Raw genomic sequence first — 26,961 nt, 5'->3', positions numbered from 1 at the left:
GGCCAGGGATCGATTGTGAAACAGACTGTCAATTGCTCATATGGGAGTTCAAGTTGAAACTGAAGAAAAGTAGAATAAGTCAAAAAGGGCCAAAGTACGACCTTGAGTACATCTCACCTGTATTTAGAGACCACCTCAAGAATACATTTTACATGTTAAACACTAACGACTGAAGACCACGTGAGTTGTGGAATGACATCAAGGACATCACACATGAAGAAAGCAAGAGGTCCTTTAAAAGACAGGAAAGAAAGAAAAGACCAAAACGGATGTCAGAAGAGACTCTGAACCTTGCTCTTGAATGTCGGGTAGCTAAAGTGAAAGGAAGAAATGACGAAGTAATAGAGCTGAAAGAAGATTTCAAAGGGTGGCTTGAGAAGAAAAAGTATTATAATGACATGTGTAAAGATCTGGAGATGGATAACCAAAACGGAAGAACACACTCAGCATTTCTCAAGCTGAAAGAACTGAAGAAAAAATTCAACCCTTGAGTTGCAATACTGAAGGATTCTACGGGTATAATATTAAATGACGCAGGAAGCATCAAAAGAAGATGAAAGTAATACCCACAGTCACTATACCAAAAAGAATTGGTCGACCTTCAACCATTTCAGGAAGTACCGTATGATCAGAAACCGATGGTACTGAAGGAAGAAGTCCATGCTGCACTGAAGGAATCGGTGAGAAAAAAAAAGCCTCCGAGAATTGATGGAATACCAACTGAGATGTTTCACCAAATGGATGCAGCACTGGAATCGCTCACTTGTCTAATCCCAAGAAATTTGGAATACAGCTACCTGGCCTACGAACTGGCAAGGATCCATATTTACACCTATTCCTATGAAAGGTGATCCAACCAAATGTGGAAATTATCAAACAATATCATTAATATCACATGCAAGTAATATTCTGCTAAAAATCATTCAAAAGCAGCTGCAGCAGTACATTGACAGGGAACTGCCAGAAATTTAAGCAGGATTCAGAAGAGGACATGGAAGGAGGGATATCACAGCTGATGTCATATCGATTCTGGCTGAAAGCAGAGAATACCAGAAAGATGTTTACCTGTGTTTTATTGACTATGCAAAGGCATTTGACTGCTTGGATCATAACAAATTATGGATAACATCGCGAAGAGTGGGAATTCCAGAACACTTAATTGTGCTGATGAGGAACCGGATCAAGAGGTAGACGTTCAAACAGAAAAAGGTGATACTGCGTGGTTTAAAGTCAGGAAAGGTGTGTGTCAGGGTTGTATTCTTTTACAATACTTATTTAATCTGCAAATAATCTGAGAAGCTGGACTTTACCAAGAACACGACATCAGGATTGGAGGAAGACTCATTAACAACCTGCATTTTGCAGATGACACAACCCTGCTTGCTAAAAGATAAGAGGACTTGAAGCACTTACTGATGAAGATCAAAGACCGCGGCCTTCAGTAGAGATTGCACCTCAACATAAAGAAAACAAAAATCCTCACAACTGGACCAATGAGCAACATCATGATCAACGGAGAAAAGACTGAAGTTGTCAAGGATTTCATTTTATTTGGATCCACAATCGGCACCCATGGAAACAGCAGTGAAGAAATCAAAAGATGCACTGGCATCAGGCAAATCGGCCCAAAAGACCTCCAAAGTGTTGAAAAGCAAAGACATCACCTTGAAAACTAAGATGCAACTGATCCAAGCCACAGTGTTTTCAGTGGCCTCGTATGTGTGGGAAAGCTGGCTGATGAATAAGGAAGACCGTAGAAGAATTGATGCCTTTTAATTGTGTTGGTGAAGAATTCTGAATATACCATGAACTGCCAAAAGAACGAAAAACTCTATCCTGAAAGAAGTATAACGAGAATGTACCCTAGCCTAGAAGCAAAGATGGCTGGCTAGACTACATCCTACATACTTTGGACCTGTTTTCAGAAGGAATTAGTCCACGGAGAAGGATATCATGTACTATTTCTTTGGACTATCTAAGACCTGAAGAACAAAATCTCATGGTCCAAATTAACGTTTTTACTTACTAATTTTCAAATGTAGCCCTGGTGGAACAGTGGTTAAGAGCTTGGCTGAAACTAAAAGGTTTCAACCAGCCTCTCCTTAGAAACCCTACTGTGCAGTTCTATTCTGTCCAATAGGGTCACTGTTAGTTAAAATTTAATCCACAGCAATGAGTTATTTAATTTTCAAATATAATTTTTTTTGTGTTTATGTCTAAATTCTAAAGTAAATTTTATTTTATAAACTTCCGGTTTTATAAATTTATTTTCTATTATTCAAATTTATTGTTATGGCAGAATCAAATTTAAAAAGTGACATTAATTTTCAATCCAGGCAAAATGAAACGGCAATAACTAAGTGCTGTACAAAAATGGAAGCCTGCAGAAGATAAAAAGAAAATGATCTGTGAATCCCTAAAGACTATTCCAAAATGCGTTTTTAGAATGTAATAAATCAGCAGAGACTTCTTGCATTAAAGGTACGTGCTTAATGGGTGGGAATCATCTTACTAGTACCACTAGTGCTGAAATTAACGATGGCAATACAAATATAACAGAATTTGTTCCAAATTCTGCAACTATTTCTTGCTGTAGTAAAAAAAAAAGAAATTAGTAATGATCTAGAAAGTGAAACTAAGAATATTAAATTGTCACATCTGCAGAGCCCATAAATAACAGAAATGCAGATCCTGCCTTGTGGAATAATTTTCTTCCAATGAAGTAAATTACTGGATCAAAAGAGGCCCAAGTGATTGTCAACATCACAGTTGTCCACTTGTAAATTTGTGTTGAAAATTCCTGGACGGTAAACAAAGTTCTGTAGCCAGAATTTTTTCTAGAGTGCAAAGTTAATGATGAAAATTATAAGAGGGAGTGGCTACTGCAATCTCCATCAGTCAGCTCTGTGTATTGTTTTGTTTGCAAACCTACTAACCAAACAAACAAACCCGTCATCCTCATTTAATTCTCGAATTGTTACAGATGAATTTAGCAATTGGTGCAAATTGAATAGGATCGGTAAACATGAAAATAGTTCAATTCACAGAGATTATGTTATCATATTTAAACCAAACACATTGTTCTGGCTTAATTTATGAACTGGAATCACAAATTAATGAACATCAGTATTGAAAAGCCATTTTGTAACGTGTCTTTGTTGTCCTAACAATCACTGAATGTGGACTATCTTCGTGAAAAAGAAATGAAGTCTTTGGGTCCCCACGAAATGGAGAATTTTAAAGTTGGCTTCAACTTGTTGCTCATTTGATCTATTTTTAGCAAGTCACATCTCAAAATATGGTAACACAGGAAAGGGCAATCCATCCTATAATTCTAAAATAATGTGTAAAAAATTTATAATCTTGATAAGTGATGAAGTTCAATCAACTACTGTCAGTGAAATAAGTATAGCTCGATATTTTATTTTGTTTGTGGATTCCACTTCTGAGCCTTCTCATACAGGCCAGCTAAGTATTGTTTAAAGATCCGTATCTCCAACAGATAGAAAACCTGTGCGGTGATTTATCACATTTGCTAGCTTAAAAAATCTAAAAAATCATACTGGTAAAGACATTGCAAAGCAAGTGTTTCACTAATTATGTGAAGTTTGCAAAATTGATTTTTCTAAGTGCAGAGACCAATCCTATGACAATGCTGCCATTACGTCACTGCATTATAAAGGCATGCGACAGAAAATTCTGGAATGAAATTAATATGCCCTTTTCATACCAAGGTGCTGCACATTCACTTAATTTTGTAGGATGTATCACAATAGATTTTTTTTGTCCAAAAGCAATTGATATTTTTTCTAATATTCAGTTACTTTACAATTTTTTTGCCACCTCTACTCACTGCTGAGCTGTTCTTAAAACACATTCAGGCAATGATTGAGCATTAAAGAAGTGTCTAATACACACTGGGAAGCACATGCTATAGCAACAAGTACAATTCTAGGTGCCACACAGAATATTGCTGAAGACCAGATACAGAAAGGAAACTCCAAAACAGAAGCTAAAATCATCGCTGCCTTAGTCATCTAGTGCTGCCACAACAGATACCATAAGTGGATGGCTTTAACAAAGAGAAATTTATTTTCTCACAGTCTAGTAGGTTACAAGTCCAAATTCAGGACGTCAGCTCCAGGGGAAGGCTTTCTCTCTCTGTTGATTCTGGAAGAAGGTCCTTGTCCTCCATCTTCCCATGGTCAAGGAGCTTCTCAGGCGCAGGGACCCCGGGTCCAAAGGACATGCTCTGCTCTTGGTAGTATGAGGTCCCCAACTCTCTTTCCTTTCATCTCCTGAGAGATAAAAGGTGGTACAGGCCACACCCTAGGGAAACTCCCTATATCTCGGATCAGGGAGGTGTTAAAATCCCACCCTAATCCTCTCAGCATAAAATTACCATCACAAAATGGAGGACAACCTCACATGGCCTATCCAAGTTGATACACACATTTTGGGGGGACATAATTCAATCCATGACATTATACCCTTTGGTCCCCCCCCAAATCACATTCTTGAAAATGGAAAACATATTCATCCCATCACAAACCAAAACCAAACCCACTGCCGTCCAGTCGATTCTGACTCATAGCGACCCTATAGGACAGAGTAGAACTTCCCCATAGAGCTTCCAAGGAGCGCCTGGCAGATTCGTACTGCCGACCTTTCAGTTAGCAGCCATAGCACTTAACCACTACGCCACCAGGGTTTCCTCATCCCATCATAGCATAGAAAAAGTCTTAAATCAAGTCCAAGTCCAAAATTCAAAAATCCCTCTTCATCTGTGAAATCTAGGACACAAGTTATCTGCTTCCAAAGGTACAATGGCATAAAAGGCACAGGCTAGGCATTTCCATTACAAACTGAAGAAACTTGAGGGAAAGAAGGCGTAACATGCACCAAGCGAGTCAGGAGAACACATCGCATTAGCCCTCAAAGACATTGCAAACCAAGTGTTTCACTAATTAGGCGAAGCTTGCAAAATTGATTTTTCTAAGTGCAGAGACCAATCCTATGACAATGCTGGGAAATGTCACTGCATTATAAAGGCATGCAACAGAAAATTCTGGAATGTAATGAATATGCCATTTTCATACCAAGGTGCTGCATATTCACTTAATTTTGTAGGATGTATCACAATGGATTTTTGTCAAAAAAATGATTTTTTCTTCTATTCAGATATTTTACAAAATTTTTGCCATCTGTATTCACCGATGACCTCTTCATAGGAAATGATCAGCATTAAAATGTCTTTCTAATACCCACTGGGAAGCACACGCTATAGCAACGAGTGCAATCCTGGAATCACACACCCAGATTCTAGGTGCCACAGAGAATATTGCTGAAGACCAGTCACAAAAAGGAGATACCAGAACAGAAGCTTAAAACGTCGCCAACAAAATGGAAACACAGCCCATATATTTATGTTTGTTATGTATAATAATATATTGCATCATTTTCATTTGACGAGTCAATTCTCCAAGATTCAGAAGTAAATTTATAGACATGCATAGATCTCTACCAGCTATTAACAAGATATTTACATAAGAGAATATTTTGAAAACACAATAAAACAAATACTGCCAAATACTGATTATCAAGCAGTTTATTGTTGCAGAAGCATTAAAAGAAACAAGTAAATGACAGAAATGCTCCAGAAGTATTGAGTGCCAGGGATCAATTTCACACAACCATCCTCACTGACACACCTGAATCTTGCATGAAATGAAGGGTGAAGATGTATGAAGTTCCTTCTGATATTTTTTTCCTTCTTAATGTGAATATAACTGATGAAGAATTCCTGAAGGTACCCAATAAACCAGCACAGGCTTATCCTGACGAGGAAACCCTGGTGGCACAGTGGGTAAGTGCTACGAATGCTAACCAAGAGGACGGCAGTTCAAATCCACCAGGCGCTCCTTGGAAACTCTATCGGGCAGTTCTACTCTGTCCTATAGGGGCGGGAAGAGTCAGAATCGACTCGACGGCAGTGGGTTTGGTTTTTATCCTGATGACTTAAGATAAACCTTTACAGAGAAGTGCTACAATTTCATTCTTACATTAGAATTAAGTTTAGAGATTCAAGACAAATTTTACTCATGTAGGCGTGTAAACCAAAAAACCAAACCCATTGCTGGTGAATTGATTTCAGCACATAGCAACGCTATAGGACAGAGTAGAAATGCCCCCATAGGGTTTCCATGGAGCAGCTAATGTATTCAAACTGCCAAGCTTTTGGTTAGCAGCTGAGTTCTTAACCACTGCACCACCAGTGCTCCAAATATACTCTGGCCCAGTAGTTCAAATGCAACAGCCGCTCCTTGAAAACCCTATGAGGCAGTTCTACTCTGACCTATAGGGTCATTATGCATCAGAATCGACTCCAACCCAACGGGTTTGTTCTGCCTACTGCCTCATCCCTATTTCATTTTCTCAGAGATAAGTTTCTGTGATAGTGTCAGATTCAGGAATGTGATGAAAAATGTCTCTTGTAGGGGTGGGGACAAGATGGCAGAATAGTCAGATGCTTTGTGTAGCCCCTCTTATAACAAAGACCCAGAGAAGTAAATCGATTATATATGACAATCTAGGAGCCCTGAACATCAAAGGTGAAGTTACAGAATTGGACTTAGTGGCAGGGGGAGGGGGATATGGTTCAGAAGCAGTGAGAGGTGGACAGATCTGACCCGGCAGAAACCAGCACCCTGCAGGCTGGATTGAATAGCATGTGCGGTGACGCAAGCAGTGACGCTCGGGACATGTTTTTCACATCAGAAGAGACCGAGTGGTAGAAAGTCTACACAAGCCTCCAGAACCAGTGAAAAGCAGTGCTAAGTTGGCAAAAGATAAGTACATGCATTTAAAATGCCACACAAATAAAAAATCATCCCCTTTGGGAAGAACATCTCTCCCATTTACCTGCTTCCTCCCTCTCTGTTTTTAGTCTTAGACCAGCTTTGGCTATTTCTGGGTCCCCTGGGCCAGAAGTAGGAACTATCACATGCCCTGGAGCAGGAACAAACAACAAAAAATAATCTGCCAGCTTCCCTAAGCCAGGAACTCAGGGAAGGCACAGACATAAGGGGTCCAAAGACTCTGAGTGCCTTTCACCCTTGCATAGACCTGTGTGGGCCCATTTCAACAGCGTAGGCCCTCATTAGCACACTACAACAGGGTATATACCTGAAGCCTGTTTTCAACTGTATCAGCTATAAAGTGGAGTGGCAGGTTCGGGATATTTGACAATGTTCTGCCAATTAAACAGGGTCCTCACCTACCCACATCAGTGACCTGAGGGTTGGTGGCTCCACCCACGTCACCTAGCCACCCAATTCAGGAGTCCAAGAATAAGTGGTGAATCCCAGTCCTTACAACCAACAGCATTGGGTGCCCATGGTCTGGCTGCAAAACCCACACACCTATGTGCTCTAGGGAACAGGGACATGCTTTCCTCCCAGACACTCAGGGGCAGTCATTCCCCCCATAGTAGCCAGACACCTGTACCTACACCAATCAACCCTGTCTATGCAGGACTGTAGGTGAGAGCCTACACCACACACTTGGTGACCGACTACGTGGACAACTGAGCTGAATCCATACAAGAAAAGTAAAAGGGCTCCTAGGCTCACATACCTAGTAACAGCTCTGATCACCTGGTGACAGGATGGAAGAGCTTCAAAGGTGCCAATAATCAAACTAGCTCAACCAAGCAGCCTATTTGGGCATATTAAAATAAAACAAGAAACTAGGACACAATACAACAACAACAACAACAAAACCAAACCCAGTGCCATCAAGTAGGTTCCGACTCAGTATGCAAACATAAAATAAATGAATATAATAACTTATTGATGGCTCAGAGACAAGTGTAAATATCAAATAACATAAAAAGGCAGACCATGATGGATTCAGGAAGCTCCCAAAACAACAAATCAAGAAAACTTCCAAATGAAAAAAAATTCCAGGAATTACTGGAGGTAGAATTTAAAAGATTAATAGACCGAGCCCTTCAAGAGATCCAGGAGGAGATCAGGCAAAACGAAGAACAAGCCAAGGAACACACAGATAAAACAAAAGAGGAACTTAAGAAAGTTACACAAGAGTATAATGACAAATGTAACAGGCTGCGAGAATCCATAGAAAGACAGCAAGCAAATCCAAAAGAGTAACAATAAAATTTCAGAATTAGACAACCCAATAGAAAATGAGAGGAGCAGAATTGAGGCACTGGAAGTCAGAATTAGTGAGACTGAAGATAAAGCTCTTGACGCCAACTTATTTGAGGAAAAATCAGATAAAGTAATTTTTTTAAATTGAAGAAACTCTAAGAATTATGTGGGACTCTATCAAGAGTGATTGGAACACCAGAATCGGGGCAGGGGGTGGAGGGATAACAGAAAACACAGTGAGAATTGTTGAAGACTTCTTGGCTAAAAACTTCGCTGATCTTGTGAAAGATAAGATGGTATCTATCCAAGATGCTTACTGAACCCCACCCAAGGTAGATGCCAAGATAAAGTCACCAGGACATATAATAATCTTGCTTGCCAAAACCAAATATAAAGAGAGAATTTTAAGAGTAGCTAGGGATAAACAAAAAGTCACCTATAAAGAAGGGTCAGTAAGACTAAGCTCGGACTACTCAGCAGAAACCATGCAGGCAAGAAGGACATATACAAAGCCCTGAAGGAAAAAAAAAAAAATTGCCTGCCAAGAACTATATATCCAGCAAAACTGTCTCTCAAATGTGACAGTGAAATTAGGGCATTTCCAGATAAGCAGAAGTTTAGGGAATTTTTAAAAACCTAACCAATATGACAAGAAATAATAAAGGGAGTTCTCCAGTTAGAAAATCAATAACATCAGCTAACAACCCAAGACTAGAACACGGGACAGAACAACCAGATATCAACCCACGTAGGGATGTCACAAATAAATCAAAGCTAAAACACTGAAAATGTAGAAACAGAGACATCGATCTGTAAAAGATGACAACATTAAGAGAAAAAAGAGGGACTAAATAATGTAGTCATAGATCTTTCATATGGAGAGGAAGTCAAGACGATATAAAGAAATAAAAGATTGGTTTAAATTTAGAAAAACAGAGGTAAATGTTAAGGTAACCCAAAGGAAACTAACAATCCTACACATTAAAACAAGGAAAACATAAATTTTCGGCAAATACAAAAGCAACAACAAGGAAAAAGATGAAAGACTAAAAAGAAAAACGATTCAGCACAGAAAAAATTAATTAGCAGTAAATACAAAGGCAACAAAAATGAAGAGGATGAAAAGAAAATGCACAAAGAACAACGACTCAACAGAGAAAATTAAGTGGAATAAGGAAAATGTCAACAAGACATTCACAAAAAAGACGAAAATGACAGCACTAAACTCATAACTATGAATAATTATGATAAATGTAAATGGTTTAATTGCACCAATAAGGAGACAGAGAGTAGCAGAATGGATTAAAAAACATGATCCGTCTGTATGCAGACTGCAAGAGACACACCATAGACTCAAAGACATAAACAAACTAAATCTCAAAGAATGGAAATATATATATATATCAAGCAGACAACAATAAAAAATAAGAGTGGCAATATTAATCTCTGATAAAACAGGCTTTAAAGTAAAATCCGCCACAAAGGAAAAGGAAATACACTATATAATGATTAAAGGGTCAATATACCAGGAAGACAAAATCATAATAAATACTTACATACCCAATGACAGGGCTCCAAAATACATAAAACAAACTCAAACAGCACTGAAAAGAGAAATAGCTCCACAATAATAGTCGAAGACTTAAACATACCACTTCTGATGACAGACAGGATATCCATAAAGAAGCTCAATAAAGACACGGAAGACCTAAATACCACAATCAGCCAACTTGATCTCATAGACTTAAACATAACACTTCACCCAACGGTAGTCAAGTAAACTTTCTTTTCTAACGCTCATGGAGCATTCTTGAGAATAGACCACGTATTAGGCCACAAAGCAAGCATTAACAGAATCCAAGACATCAAAATATTACACAGCATGTTTCCTGACCATACAGCCATAAAAGTCAAAATGCTGTCGTTATCATACATTTTAATTTCTTACATATTTTAAACCCAATAAAGTCTATTCTTATTATGTTATGCAGTCAGTAATCCTCTATTTTTACCCATTTCATTAACTTTCATTCCTTCTTGCATCTTAAGCCTTTCACCCTATTTTCTTTCTGCTTGAAGAATACCTTTGGAATTTTCTTTAATGTGGGCATGCTGATGTTAACTTATCTAGGTTTTGTTTGTCTGAAAACAAAAGGTCTTTGCTCGTTCATGAAGGATGTTTTTCCTCAGCATAGAGTTCTGGGTTGCCATGGATTTTCTCTCTATAATTTAAATATACCATCTTATTGTCTTACGGTTTTCACTATTTCTGTACAGAAGTCATCGGTCAGTTTCTTTGTTTGTCCTTTAAAGATAATCTTTTAGTAGTGTTCAATTATTTGCTTTTTGTGGGTTTTTTTGTCTTTAGCTTCAGCAGTCCTACTATGAATTTCTTTGTATTTACCCTACATGGGTCTTATAAGGAAACCCTGGTGGCGTAGGGATTAAGCGTTACGGCTGCTAAGCAAAAAAAAGGTCAGCAGTTCGAATCCACCAGGCACTCCTTGGAAACTCTACGGGGCAGTTCTACTCTGTCCTATAGGGTCGCTTTGAGTCAGAATCAACTTGACAGCAGTGGCTTTGTTCTTTTTTTTTTTTTTTTTGGTTTGGGTTTTGTAAGTCTTCTAGAATCCGTGACTTGATATCTTTAATCATTTGAGGAAAATTCTCAGCCATGATCTCAGTTTTTCTGCCTCATTCTTTTTCTTCCTTCTTAAAGTATTTTATGCTAGGTATTCTCATTGTATTCTCTGTATCTTATTCCTTTTTATATTATATATATTTTTCCTTTTGTCTATGCCTGTATTTTCTTCCAACATGTCTTCCAGTTCACTAAATCTCTCTTCAGCATTTGTAATCTGCTGTTATATACATACATTAAGATTTTAACTTCAGCTATAGTTTTCAGTTGACTTTCTAAGTTGATCTTTTTCGTAGTTTCTAGTTTTTTGCCAAATTTCTAAGTCTTGCCTTTATTTCTTTGAACATAATAGAGTTATTTCACTGTCTTTGTCTGATAGTTCAAATATCTAGTTTTTCTGTGGATCTCATTCTGTTATTTGTTGTTTCTACAGGTTTCACTCTTTTCTTTCTTTTTTAAAAAAATTGTTGATTACATTAGAGAGGCGAGGCCAAGATGGCAGAGTAGGGAGATGCTGCCAGTGATCCCTCTTACAAAAAAGACCCGAAAAAACAAGTGAAGCGATTATATTTATGACAAGCTAGGAACCCTGAACATCAAAGGCAAAGTTAGAAAATGGACTCAACGGCAGGGGGAGGGAGAGACTATTCAGAAGTGGAGAGGAGTTACTGGACCTGAATTGCCAGGAACCCTCAGGCACCATTCCCTGGAGCGACTGCAGTGGGGCTGGCAGTAGCGTTCCAGAGGCGCTTCGCTCAGGGAAGGACAGCAAGTTGCACAGACTACTCACACCTCCAGAACAAGAGAAGAATGGCACTCTCGGCAAAAGCTAATTATTTGTGTTTATTTTACCACGCCCCCAACCCCCAAGCCGGCTTCAGTGGCTGTCAACTTCCCTGGGCCTGAGATAGGCCCCGGTACCACTCTGAGCCATTTTTCCATCCTTGAAGAAGGTATAAGTTCACAACTGGGGGAAAGATAATCTGCCAGCTCAATTAAGCTGGGGAGCTCAGGACAGAAGCAGCTCTTGTTCAGGCACAAACAGTCCATGGGCTTTGAATATTTTTCACCCCAGCATGGACCTGTGTGGGCCCATTTCAGGAGACTAGGCCCTTGTTGCCAGACTGCAACTGTTTCAGCTGGACGGTGGAAAGATGGGTGTTTGATGTTTGACACTGCTTTGCCTATTAAACAGGGTCTTCACCTACCCACATCAGGGGCCTAAGGACTGGTGGCCCCACCCACAATACCTGGCCACCTGTGACAGGGCTCCAAGGGTAAGTAGTACCGCCCAGAACTTACAACCAAAAGCACTGGGTACCCGTCGCCCTTCTGCAGAACCCACCCGTGTGCTCTACAGAACAGGGATGCACTTTCCTCACAGACACTCAGAGCACAGCTGTCAGACCCCTGCCTTGATCAGAGCCTGACCCCCTACTGCAGCCAGATACTTCTGCCTACACCAATAACCCCTGCCCCTCTAAGACGGTAGGACAGAGCCCGTACCACACACTTTATGACCAACTACCTGGGCACCTGAGTTGAATCCACACAAGAAAAGTAAATGAACTCCTAGGCTCATATGCCTGGTAACAGTGCTAGCCATCTGGTGATAGTACATTAGAGCTTCAAAGGTGAAAATAATCAACCTAACGCACTCAAGCAGCTTATCTGGGTATACCAAAACTAAACAAAGGAAGAAGCTAGGATACAAAAAGCAAGCATAAAATAAACTAATACAATAACTTATAGATTGCTCAGAGACAACAGTCAATATCAAATCACATAAAGAGGCAGACGCGGGGGCAGGACCAAGATGGCTGACTAGGTAGAAGCTTCTGCTTATCCCTCTTGAAACAAAGACTTGAAAAAACAAGTGAATTAATTACATAAAGGACAATCTACAAACCCTGACCATCAAACACAGAACTAAGGAGTTGACCTGAGTGACAGGGGAGCGAAAAGCCACACTGCAGCAGCGACCGCTTCCGGAGCCAGTGTCCCACGCCACAGCCTTGAGCCCTCGCGGTTTCCTGGTGTCACAGTGGTGGGACTGATTGTTGCTTACTGAGACAGGGAAGCACGGATGTAGGCCTAACCTCAGGACCAACCTCAGAGGGGACCCAGGCAGCACACGCAGGCTCCACACAGACGCGGCTGGCAGGGAAATGAAAAACCACGGGGAAGCAGCAACTGGTTTTGGAGCCTGGAGTGCAGCGCCCCAGAAAGGAAACCTTGGTGCTGGGTGTTGGACTAAGTGTGGGGGAGCTGATTGTGGCTTCCTGAAATGGTGTGAGCATGGACGCAACCCTAACCCTCTGGGACAGTCTCAGCAGGGATACAGCCAGCACACGCAAGCTACACAATGCTCTGGAACCTCAGAAAAAACAGTCTTCACCAAACAACATAAGTAACTTTGTATATTTTGCCAGGCTATTACTCTCTTCTATATACTATATATCTGATTCCACCCCTCATTGCCCCAGCCAGCTTCATTAAGACTGGAATTCCCTGTGCCAGAGAGTGAAGTGCACTGCTGGATTTTTTTTTCTTCTTTCTTTTCTAACCCATTCTCCTGGCCTGAGAAAAGTACCATTTAACAATCAAAGAAAAAATCCTTCCCTGACTTCCCTAAACTGCAATTAACAATACAGAATCAGCTCCATCCAGGCATTAAGAGACCCATAGTCTTTGGCTTTCACCCTACAGGTAACTAGGTGGCTATTATAATGCAAAGGCAATTCTGATAGAGATCTGACTATAATTGTTTTAGCTCAGCAGTGGAAAGGCAAGTTTTGGAGGTCAGATACCTCTGTACCTATTAAACAGAGCCCTCACTGGTCCACACCAGCGAAAAGAAGGCTGAAACTCCACCCACACCACCTAGCCACCTGCTAGAGGGGTCTGAGAATAGTGACGTCTACCCAAGTATTGGGTGCCTAAGATACAGCTGCAGAGCCCACCCACCAGAGCACTCTAGAGAATAGAGCCACACCTACCTCACTGACACTTGAAGGAAGGCTGTCAGCATCCTGCCCTCCTCGAAATGTGACCCCCTGCCACTAATAGAAACTGGCACATACAACCATCACCACTACTCCTCTAAGATAATAGGTGAGAGCCTACACCACACACTAGGTGACCAGCTATCAGGACACCTGAGCTGATTCTATTCAAGAATAGTGAATGGGCTCATACACTTATATACCTGGTAACAGCTCAGGCAAGCTGGTAATAGGACGTAAGTGATTCAAAAGCTACAGCAATCACGATACCACAATCTAGTAGCCCATGTGGGTGTATTGTAACAAAACAAAACAACAAGACTCAGTGAGCAAATACAAAAGAAAATATTACAAAATCTTATAGATGGCTCAGAGACAGCAGTCGACATCAAATCACATGAAGAAGCAGACCATGATTGCTTCTACAAACCCCCAAATCAAAGAATCAAAATCATTCCCGGATGTAGATACATTCCTAGAATTGCCAAATGTAGAATAAAAAAAAAATTGTATACAGAATGCTTCAAGACATCAGGAATGACCTCACAAATGAAATAAGGCAATCTACAAAAAAACCAAGGTATACACGGATAAAGCAGTTGAAGAAATCCAAAAGATCATTCAAGAACATAGTGAAAAAATTAATAAGCTGTAAGAATCCATAGAGAGATAGCATTCAGAAATCCAAAAGATTAACAATAAAGTCACAGAATCAGACAACTCAATAGGAAGTCAGAGGAGCAGACTCGAGGAACTGGAATGCAGAGTGGGGGAGCTGGAAGATAAGACAATTGACACAAATATAGTTGAAGAAAAATCAGATAATAGAATTTAAAACTATGAAGAAACCCTAAGAATCATGACTCTATCAAGAATAATTTGCGTGTGACTGGAGTTCCAGACAGGGAGGGGTAACAGAAAATACAGAGAGAATAGTGGAAGATCTGATGGCAGAAAAATTCCCTGGCATCGTGAAAGATGAAAAGGTATCTACCCAAGATGCTCCTCGAACCTCATACAAGATAGATCCCAAAAGAAAATCACCAAGACATATCATCAAACCTGCCAAAACCAAAGATAAAGAGAAAATTTTAAAAGCACCCAAGGATAAACGAAAAGTTACCTACAAAGGAGAATCAGTAAGTTTGCACTACTCGGCAGAAACCATGCAGCCAAGAAGGCAATGGGATGACATATATAGAGCACTCAAAGAGGAAAAACTGTCAGCCAAGAATCATACATCCAGCAAAACTCTAAAACATGAAGGTGAAATTAAGATATTTACAGATAAACGCAAGCTTAGAGAATTTGCAAAAACCAAACCAAAACTGCAAGAATTACTAAAGGAAATTCTTTGGTCAGAAAATCAATAATATCAGATACCAATACAAGGTCACAGAACAAAACATCCTAATATCAACTCAGATAGGGAAATCACAAAAACAAAATAAGATTAATTAAAAAAAAATTACTCAAAACAGGGAATCATTGATGTCATTATGTAAAAGATTACAACAGTCAAAAAAGAGGGACTAAATACAGGAGGCATAGATCTTACATATGCAGAGGAAACCAAGGTGATATAGGGTGAAACAAGTTAGGTTTTTACTTAGTCAAACTGGGGTAAATATTAAGGTAACCACAATGAGGTCTAACAATTCCATACTTCAAAATAAAAACCAAGATAAACATAACGACTCAGCAAAATAAATTCAACTACTATAAAAGGGAGGAACACACATTCTACAAAGAAAACTCAACACAAAAAAGTAAATGGAAAAATGAAATTGTCAAAAACAGGCAACAAAATGACAGCACTAAACTCATACTTATCTATAATTACACTTAATGTAAATGGACTAAATTCACCAATAAAGAGACAGAAAGTTGCAGACTGGATAAAAAAACACGATCAGTCTGTATGCTGCATAAAAGAGACACACCTTAGACTTAGAGACACAAATAAACTAAAACTGAAAGGACGGATAAAAATATATCAAGCAAACAACAATCAAAAAAGAGCAGGAGAGGCAATATTAATTTCCAACAAAACAGACTTTAAAGTTAAATCCACCACAAAGGATAAAGAAGGACACTACGTAATGATTAAAGGGACAATTTACCAGGAAGATACAACCATATTAAATATTTATGCACCCAATGATAGAGCCGCAACATTCATAAAACAAACGTTAACAGAATTAAAAAGTGAGATAGACACCTCCACAATTATGGTAGGAGACTTCAACACAACACTCTCGGTGAAGGGTAGGAAATGCAGTCAGAAGCTCAATAGAGACACAGAAGATCTAATTGTTACAATTAAACAACTTCACTTCATAGACTTATACAGAACACTCCACCCAACAGCTGCAAAGTATAATTTTTTTTTTAGTGCACATGAAACATTCTCTAGAATAGATCACATATTAGGTCATAAAACAAGCCTTTGCAGAATGCAAAACACTGAAATATTACAAAACATCTTCTCTGAACAAAAGACCGTAAAAGTAAAAATCAATAACAGAAAAACCAGGGAAAAGAAATCAAATGCCTGGAAACTCCACAATACCCTGCTCAAAAAAGACTGGGTTATGGAAGACCTTAAGGAGGGAATAAAGAAATTCACAGAATTCAACGAGACTGAAAACGCTTCCTATGAAAACCTTTGGGACACGGTGAAAGCAGTGCTCAGAGGTCAATTTATATCAATAAAGGCACACATATTAAAGAAGAGCCAAAATGAAAGAACCGTTCCTACAACTTGAACAAAGAGAAAGAGAGCAACAAAAGAAACTGTCAGGCACCAGAAGAAAGCAAAAAATAAAAAGTACAGCAAAATTAAATGAATTAGAGAACAGAAAAACAATTGAAAGAGTTAACAAGGCCAAAAACTGCTTCTTTGAAAAAAATTAACAAAATTGATAAAACACTGGCCAGACTGACTAAAGAAATACAGAAAAAGAAACCAATAACCCGAATAAGAAATGGAATGGGCCATATCACAACACATGCAACTGAAATTAAAACAATCATATCAAATTACTACAAAAAATTGTACTCTAACAAATTTGAAAACCTAGAAAAAATGGATGAATTCCTAGAAACACACTGCCTACCTAAACTAACACACACTGAAGTAGAACAACTAAATAGACCGATAACAAAAAAAGAGATTGAAAAGGTAATCAAAACACTCCCAACAAAAAAAAGCCCTGGACCTGACGGCTTCACTGCAAAGTTCTACCAAACTTTCAGGGAAGACTTACCACTACTACCGAAGGTATTTCAAAGCATGGAAAAGGACAGAATACTACCTAACTCCTTCTCTGAAGCCAGCATAACCCTGATACCAAAACCAGCTAAAGACAACACAAAAAAAGAAAATTACAGACCTATATCCCTCATGAACATAGATGCAAAAATCCTCAACAAAATTCTAGCCAATAGAATTCAACAACGTATCAAAAAAATAATCCACCATTACCAAGTGGGATTTATACCAGGTATGCAAGGTTGGTTCAATATTAGAAAAACAATTAATGTAATCCACCACATAAAAAAAGACAAGAACCAAATAATTTTATCAATTGATACAGAAAAGGCATTTGACAAAGTCCAACACCCACTCATGATAAAAACTCTCAGCAAAATAGGAATAGAAGGAAAATTCCTCAACATAATAAAGGGTATTAGTACAAAGCCAATACCCAACATCATCCTAAATGGAGAGAGCCTGAAAGCATTTCCCTTGAGAAGGGGAAACAGACCAGAATCCCCTTTATCACCGCTCTTATTCAACCTTGTGCTAGAGGTCCTAGCCAGAGCAACTGGGCTAGACAAAGAAATAAAGGGCATCCAGATTGGTAAGGAAAAAGTAAAATTATTTCTATTTTCCAACGACATTATCTTATACACAGAAAATCCTAAGGAATCCTCAAGAGAATTATTAAAATAGAAGGGTTCAGCAGAGTTTCAGGTTACAGTATAAACGTACAAAATCAGTTGATTCCTCTATATCAACAAAAAGAACATTGAAGAGGAAATCATCAAATGAATACCATTCAGAGCAGCCCCCAAGAAGATAAAATACTTAGGAATAAACCTCACCAAAAACTAAAACCGCTATACCAAGAAAACTACAAGGTACTACTGCAAAAAAACAAAAGGAACCTACGTAATTGGAAAAACATACCTTGCTCATGGATAGGAAGACAACATTGTAAAATTGTCCATTCTACTAAAAGCCATCTATAGATACAATGCACTTCCGATCCAAATTCCAATGACATTTTTTAAAAAGATGGAGAAACAAATCACCAACTTCATATGGAAGGGAAAAAAGTCGTGGATAAGTAAAGCATTACTAAAAAAGAACAAAGTGAGAGGACTCACTCTGCCTGATATTAGAACCAATTATACCGCCACAGTAGTCAAAACAGCCTGATACTGGTACAACAACAGACACATAGACCAATGGAACAGAATTGAGAATCCAGATATAAATCCATCCACATATGAGCAGCTGATATTTGACAAAGGCCCAGTGTCAGTTAATTGGGGAGAAGATAGTCTTTTTAACAAAAGGTGCTGGCGTACCTGTATATCCATCTGCAAAAAATGAAACAGGACCCATACCACACACCATGCACAAAAACTAACTCCAAATGGATCAAAGACCTAAACATAAAATCTAAAACGATAAAGATCATGGAAGAAAAAATAGGGACAACATTAGGAGACCTAATACATGGCATAAACAGAATACAAAACATTACTAAAAATGACGAAGAGAAACCAGATAACTGGGAGCTCCTAAAAATCAAACACCTATGCTCATCTAAAGACTTCACCAAAAGAGTAAAAAGACCACCTACAGACCGGGAAAAAGTTTTCAGCTAAGACATCTCCGCCCGGCACCTGATCTCTAAAATCTACATGACTCTGCTAAAACTCAACCACAAAAAGACAAACAACCCAATTAAAAAATGGGCAAAGGATATGAACAGGCACTTCACTAAAGAAGACATTCAGGCAGCTAACAGATACATGAGGAAATGCTCTCAATCATTAGCCATTAGAGAAATGCAAATCAAAACTACAATGAGATTCCATCTCACTCCAACAAGGCTGGCATTAATCCAAAACACAGAAAATAATAAATGTTGGAGAGGCTGTGGAGAGACTGGAACACTTATACACTGCTGGTGGGAATGTAAAATGGTATACAACCACTTTGGAAATCAATTTGGCGCTTCCTTAAAAAGCTAGAAATAGAACTACCATACAACCCAGCAATCCCACTCCTCGGAATATATCCTAGAGAAATAAGAGCCTTTACACAAATAGATATATGCACATCTATGTTTACTGCAGCACTGTTTACAACAGCAAAAAGATGGAACCAACCAAGGTGCCCATCAATGGATGAATGGATAAATAAATTATGGTATATTCACACAATTGAATACTACACATCGATAAAGAACAGTGACGAATCTGTGAAATACTTCATACCATGGAGAAACCTGGAAGGCATTATGCTGAGTGAAATTAGTTGCAAAAGGTCAAATAGTGTATAAGACCACTATTATATAAGATCTTGAGAAATAGTTTAAACTGAGAAGAACATATTCCTTTGTTGTTATGAGAGGGGGGAGGAAGGGGGGTAGGAGAGGGGTATTTACTAAAGAGATAGACAAGAACTACTATGGGTGAATGGAAGGACAACACTCAACACAGTGGAGGTCAGCACAACTGGACTAAACCAAAGCAGTTTCCTAAATAAACTGAACGCTTCAAGGTCAGCAAAGCAGGGGCACATGTTTGGGAACCATGTTTTCAGGGGACATCTAAGTCAACTGGCATAATAAAATCTACTAAGAAAACATTCTGCATCCCACTTTGAAATGTGGCGTCTCGGGTCTTAAATGCTAACAAGCAGCCATCTCAGATGCATCAATGATTCTCAACCCACCTGGATCAAGGGAGAATGCAGAACACCAAGAACATAAGATAATAACAAGCCCAAGAGACAGAAAGGACTACATGAACTAGAGACTACATCATCCTGAGACCAGAAGAACTAGATAGTGCCGGGCCACAACCAATGACTGCCCTGACAGGGAACATAACAGAGATCCCTTGAGGGAGCAGGAGAACAGTGGGATGCAGACCCCAAATTCTCATAAAAAGACCAGACTTAATGGTCTGACTGAGACTGGAAGGACTCTAGTGATCATGGCCCCCACACCTTCCGTTTACCCACTACGGGAACCATCCCCAAAGCCAGTTCATCAGACATGGATTGGACTAGACAATGGGTTGGAGAGGGATGCTGGTGAGGCGTGAGCTACTTGGTTTGGGTGGACACTTGAGACAATGTTGGTATCTCCTGCCTGGAAGGGAGATGGGTGGATAGAGGGGCTTAGAAACTGGCAAAACGGTCACAAAAAGAAAAAGTGGAAGGAGGGAGTGGGCTCTCCCATTGGGGGGAAAGTAATTGGGAATATGTAAGAAGTTGTGTATAAGTTTTCATGTGAGAGACTGGCTTGATTTGTAAACTTTCACGTAAAACACAAGAAAAATTACTGAAATAAAAAAAAAGCTGACCCATGATTGCTTCAACAAGCTCTCAGAACAAAGACTCAAGGAATCTTCTGGATGAAGGTGCAATCCTGGAATTACCAGATGCAGAATACAAAAGATTAATATACAGAACTCTTAAAGACATCAGGAAGGAAATGAGGCAAAATGCAGAACAAGCCATGGAACACACAGATAAAGCAGCCGAAGAAATTAAAAAGGTTACTCAAGAATATAATTAAAAATTTAATAGGCTGCAAGAAACCATACAGAGACTGCAATCAGAGATTCAGAAGATAAACAATAAAATTACAGAGATAGAAAACTCAACAGAAAGTAAGAAGAGCACAATTGAAGAACTGGAAGGCAGAATAACTGAGATTGAAGATATAACACTTGGGACCAATATATTTGAAGAGAAACCAGATAAAAGAATTTAAAAAATGAAGAAATCCAAAAAATCATGTGGGACTTTATCAAGAGAAATAACTATGAGTGATTGGAGTACCAGAACAGGGAGGGCTAACAGAAAATACAGAGGGAACTGTTGAAGATTTGTTGGCAGAAAACTTCCCTGATATCATGAAAGATGCTCATCCAATTCCACATACGGTAGATCTCAAAAGAAAGTGACCAAGACATATAACAATCAAACTTGCCAAAATCAAATATAAAGAGAATTTTAAGAGAGGCTAGGGATTAAAGAAGTCACCAACAAAGGAAAGTAAATAATAATAAACTTGGACTACTCAGCAGAAATCATGGAGGCAAGAAGGCAATGGGATGACTTATATAAAATATTGAAGGAAAAAAATTGCCAGCCAGGAATCAAACCATAACCCTGGCCCTCTGGCTCTCTGGCCCTCTGGCCTTAGCCCTCTAACTCTAGCCCCTAAGCCCTGAGCCCCAAAGCCCCTAAGACCCTAAGCCCTTAGGTCCTAACCACCAAGACCCTGAACTCTAGCCCTAACCCAAACCGTAATCATATACCCTAAACCCTACAGTCTAAACACCTACACCCCAAAACACTACACACAAAAACCATACACACTAAACCCTATACTCTAAGCCCAAAACCCTAAACCCAAACCTCAAGCCCCAAAGCCCAAACCCAAAACCTAACCGTAACCCCTAAACCCTAACACCTAACCCTAAACCCTAACCACCCTAACCCTAACAACCCTAACCCTAACGACCCTAACCCTAACTACTCTAGCCCTAACCCTCGAACCCTAACCCTCTAATGCTAACCTGAAACCCTAACCCAAAACCCTAACCCTCTAACTCTAACCCTCTAACCCTAACCCTCTAACCCCAACCCCCAAACCCAACCCCAAACACTAAACCTCAAATCCCTAGCCCTAAACCTAAGAATGAGCCTAAGCCTAACCCTAACACAACCCTAAACCCTAAACCATAACACTTAAAACCCTAACACGCGAAACCCTAACACCCTTAGCCCTAACACATTTAACCCTAACATCCTAAATGCCAAAACCCTAAACACTAACACCCTTAACCCCAACCACTAACCCCTAAACCCTAACTTAAAGCCTAAGTCATCTAACCCTCTAACCCTAATACCCTAACTCTAAACCCTAAAACCTACACCCTAACACCAGCCCCCAGCCCTAACCCTCACTCTAAGCCTTAAACCCTAAACCCTAAGGCCTAAACCCTAGGCTCTAAGCCCTAAGCCCTAAACCCTAAGTCCTAAAACCCTAAACTCTAAGCCCTAAGCCCTAAACCTAACCCTCTAACCCTAAACCCTAAAACCTTACCCCAAACCCATCCCAAACCCCTAAACCTGAACCCCTAAACCCTAGCCCTAACCAGTAACCCTAAACCTCTAAACTATACCCCTAACCCTCTAACCCTAACCCTCTAACCCTAACCACAACACCAACCCCAACCTCTGAACCCCCAAACCCTAACCCCCAACCCTAAGCCTCTGAACCCTAAGCCTAAACCCTCTAACCCTAAACCCTAACCTTCACCCCCTCACACCCTCACCTTCTCACTCCCTCACTCTATAATCTTCTCAACCTCTAACCCCCTCACCCTCTAACCCCTCACCCTGACTCCCTCAATCTCTAACCCCCAAACTCTAAACCCCAACCCTCTAACATCCACCCTCTAACCCCAACCCACAAATCCCAAACAAACCCAACCCCAAGCCTAAACCTAAATCCCTAAAACCTAACCCAAACCCTAATGACTAAACCACAAAACCCTAAACCCCCAAAACCCTAAACCCCAAACTGCAACCCCTAACACCTAACCTGTAACTCCAAACTCTAACCTCAAACCCTAAACCTAACACCTAACCCCAACCCAAAAACCCTAACCAAAAAACCCAACCCTAAACTCTAACCCCCAAACCCCAACCCCTAACCCAAACCCTAAGGACTCTAACTCTAACAACCCTAACCCTAACATCCCTAAGCCCAAACCCTAACCCTTTTTGTTAGCAGCCATAGCACTTAACCACTAGCCACCAGGGTTTCCATGAGCAGTCACAGGAATAGACACATGCACACCCGTGTTCACTGCAACATTATTCACAGTAGCAAAAAGATGGGAACAACCTAAGTGCTCATCCACAGAGGAACGGATAAACAAACTACGGTACATACACACAGTGGAACACTACACGACAATAAAGACCAATGATGAATCTCCGAAACATCTCACACCATGGATGAATCTAGAGCACATCATACTAAGTCAATCACAAAACGACATATACAGTAAGTGACCACTATCATGAAAACATTTACGCACAGAAACAATCTTTGATGTTCACCAGGGAGACGAAGAGTGGGTAGAGAAAAGCCAACTAAACAATAACCAAAAAAACCAAACCCACTGCCGTCGAGTTGATTCCAGCTCATAGCGACCCTATAGGACAGATTAGAACTGCCCCATAGAGTTTCCAAGGAGCGCCTGGTGGATTCGAACTGCAGACCTTTGGTTAGCACCGGTGGCTCTTAACCACTACGCCATCAGGGTTTCCAACCAAACGACACATATGTGGTAACTCTGGTGAAGGAAGAGACGGTACACAAGACTGGGAATCAACCTCAGCCTCACTCTAACCCTAACCCTAAACCACTTGTGCCCGAGCCTAGTAACCCCAGCCCTAACCCCAACCCCCAACCACCTAAAACCTATACCCCTAAACCTGACTCCCAAACCTCTAACCCCCAAACCTGGACCCCTAGCACCAAACCCTAACCCCTAACCCTAATCCTCCAACCCTTCTGCATCTCTGGGCCTCTCGACTCTCCGTCTATTTTCTCCCTCCAAATCCTACTAACACTCAGTGGAATTTTGAAGTTTGAGCTGTGCTTTGCTTCTTGTTGTCTCCACCGGTCCCATCAAGGCACTGCATCATTTCTTTGCTCTGCTTCACTATTCAGTTCCAAAACCATGGCTTAGAATCGCCTGTCACTGAACTTCAGCGATTCGGTGCAAGGCCGCGAGAGGGCGTGCGCACCGCCGGTTCTGTTCTGCCCACCAGGCCCTCTGAGTATGGGAACCTCCTGGACCTAAGCCGGGACCGACCTGGGTACCGCTCCAGTGGCGATAGCAGAAGCTTTTCTTCCCGAGGGACCCAACGCCCCAGGGCGCTCTCTCAATACTCCCATTAATGCTGTTATTATCCTAACCCACTCCTTCTGCGAGACCTAGTGGGTCCTCGACCAGGCCCAGCCTTCACGACCCGCACCCCCCTGCCGTGGTCACGTACAGGAACCTGCAGGGCCGCGCCCTCCCCGCCCAAGCTCTGCCCCTCCACACCCTGATGCCCTGCAGGCCTCTACTAGGTCCCCGTCCAGAGGAGAGTTGTCGCCCTGCACGGGGTGGGGGGACACGAGTGAACATCCGGAAACCACCCCCCAGGCACGAAGCCCACTGCCCGACTGCCCGTATTGAGACCATGTGAGCAGGGCTGCCCCGCCGACTGGAGCCTGCAGGGCATCACTCACGTTTGTCAGCTTCTCACCGCCCTCTGGGCTCGGGGTCCCAGAGCAGCCAATCCCCCGGGGGGGAGGGGGGGGGACAGTCCGTCCGCAGGGGCTGGAAGATCGGGTTGGTGCCCATGGCCGGAGCGCTTAAAACCCTTATAAACCCTCATAAACGGCCAGCTCCAGACCTTCAAATGTCAGCCCGAGAGACACCTAATCTCCTCCAACCTAAAAAAAAAAAAAAAAAAAAAAAACACGCTGCCGTGGAGTCAATTCTGACTCACAGCGACCCTATAGGACAGAGTAGAACTGCCCCACAGAGTTTCCAAAGAGCGCCTGGTGGATTCAAACTGCCAACCTTTTGGCTAGCAGCCTTAGCACTTAACCACTAGCCACCAGGGTAACCCACTAAACCCACTGCCACCAGGGTAGAGGCTCCAAATCCCGCCAGTGTGAGGAACCCTCAAATCCCCTCAGCACCAGAGATCGCGTCCACAGCGACCGGTACACAGCGCCTCACCAATGTTTAAGTTAACAAACGACCTGGTTGCTCAGGACCCCTTCCTGCTACCCCCACCCCCGCCTCCCAGAGGGGGAGCGGGACCCGGCATCCACACTGTTAACAGACACTGAATCGCTGCTGCTTCCACAAGGAGTAGGATCCCCGCGCTGCTCCACAGATTCCCAGGACCCCTTCCTTTCCAGGTGGGGCCGGGGCCGCGCCGACGCCCCAGCCCCGAGAGTAGACCAGCCGGCGCGGGCGCGGGCGCGGGGTGCCTCAGCCTCCCAGGCACAGCGCCCAAAACAGTAAGGGGCAGCGGGGCCTTGGGCGGGGGATCGCTCTCTCCCCGCCCCTGGCACCCTACGGAGTCTGGTGGGGGTGGGACGACGAACCGGGGCGAGTGCCCCGCCCTCAGTCTGGAATCTCACCCCCCCCCCGGGCGAACTCTGGGCCTTGGTTTCCCCCCGGCACAGGGAGCAGGTGGGGGGCGGGGGGGCAGGCGCCCATCACCCAGCTTGGCCCGCAAACCCGCCCCGGGCAGAGTAGGGACCCGGGCGCAGCCCTGGACACGGCCTTTCTCCCCAAGCCCTTCAAGCCCCCAGGCCCGAGGGCCCTCCGCAGCTGGATCCCGCGGCTGGACCCCCACCCCCGCCCCCCCCCTCCACAAATCCATGGGGATGTAAATTCGCAGACCAGCTGCGTCTCCCGGGCCAGAGGCTCCCTCTCGCAGCCCCTAGAGTGGCTGCGTCCGCCCGGCCCCGCGCCGCGTCCGCCCCTGGGGATCACTCGGGACGGGGTACGCCGGAGGGGGCGATGCCAGCTGCTAACCCAACGTCCGGACTCCCCAACCTCTGGAGCCCCCGGGGTGCTGGCACTGGGACCCGCCCTCCTGGCGCCTTCCCTCCACACCTTCGAGGGGCCGGGCTTGTTCAGTCTGGGAGCGGGTCCCTCCACCCACCTGCCCGAGTTTCCTACCTTTCAGAAACCACGGCACGGAAAGCAGCACGAACACCGTCCGCTCTAAGGCCGCCATCCGGCCCGGGCCCCTCACCACCCGTCCCGGCGCTTCTGTGAGTAACTGGCTGGAGGGCGAGGAACATGGCTGCCGGCCCCGCCCAGCGGCCCGGTGTGGGGCGGGCGTGGGGGGGTTGGGCCTCCAGAGGGGAGGGTGGGGTCTAGAAGCAAGGACAACGCCAAGGTGTGCGGGTTGAGGAGACGGGAGACGTCAGGAGAGGGCCCTCTCCCGCGCAGAGTTAAGTATTGGAGGTGCAATGGTTAAGTGCTTGGCTAACTGAAAGGTGGGCCGTTGGAACCCACCAGCTCAGGAGTTGAAAAGATCTGGAGATGGGCTCCCATAAAGATTCTAACCAAACAAAATCCAAACCAGTTGCTGTTGAATCAATTCCAACTCATAGTGACCCTATAGGGCAGAGCAGAACTGCCCCGTAGGGTTTCTAAGACTGTAAGTCTTTACAGAAGCAGACTGCCATGTCTTTCTGCAAAGAACCAACTGGTGGATTCGAACTGTCCACCCTTTGGTTAGCAGCCGAGCTCTTAACCATGGTGCCACCAGGGCTGCGCCATAAAGACTGCAACCTAGGAAACCTTGTGAGGCAGTTCTAAGCTGTCGTACAGGGTTGATATGAGTCAGAATCTCTTGATGGCACACAACCATGATTGTACTAAAAAAATTCCTCCAAGCAGCTGCCTACATGACCCCTGAAGCACACATGCATGCACGCTATCAAAGCAGTGCGGCCAAAGACAGGAAATTGGAATAGAGACATTATAGAGTGGACAGTGAAAAGTGATTTCTGAGGGACATGAAGCTCAAGCAGAGGAGGTAGCATACAACTAAATGCCCTTCTCCTTCTATTGTTCAATGGTCTTGAGAAAGAATGTGTCCCAGGAATTAACTGTAGCCCAGGATAACTTGAAGACAGCAAATACAGAGGACCAGTCAGGATGCTTCTGCAGTGGTCAGGGTGAGGAGTGATGGTGGTAGTGCAGGTGGGAACAGTGGGCAGGCTTGAGGTGTACTTTGGAGCTTGAGCTGCCAAGAATTGCTGGTCAATCAGACGTATGGGAT

The 26,961-nt window shown here is 42.4% G+C and overlaps 1 protein-coding gene across 10 annotated transcripts in view; it reads right to left on the bottom strand.

Moving 5' to 3' along the window:
• Positions 1–25,965, bottom strand: part of LOC126058320 (translation initiation factor IF-2-like) — an 88,630-nt gene extending 62,665 nt beyond the window's left edge. For 9 of the 10 annotated variants that reach the window (XR_007513186.1, XR_007513185.1, XR_007513183.1 and 6 more), the window contains exon 1: positions 25,848–25,965. The gene's annotated coding sequence lies outside the window, so the exon portion shown is untranslated. Of the gene's footprint in view, positions 1–24,391; positions 24,599–25,847 lie in introns of all 10 variants that reach the window. The other variant, XM_049853390.1, reaches the window with a different exon arrangement.
• Between the last annotated feature and the right edge of the window lie 996 nt (positions 25,966–26,961).

This window comes from Elephas maximus, chromosome 14 (assembly GCF_024166365.1).
Source record: "Elephas maximus indicus isolate mEleMax1 chromosome 14, mEleMax1 primary haplotype, whole genome shotgun sequence".
Taxonomy (NCBI): domain Eukaryota; kingdom Metazoa; phylum Chordata; class Mammalia; order Proboscidea; family Elephantidae; genus Elephas; species Elephas maximus.
Note: the sequence above shows the minus strand (reverse complement) of the source record. Positions and strands in the feature narration are given on the sequence as shown.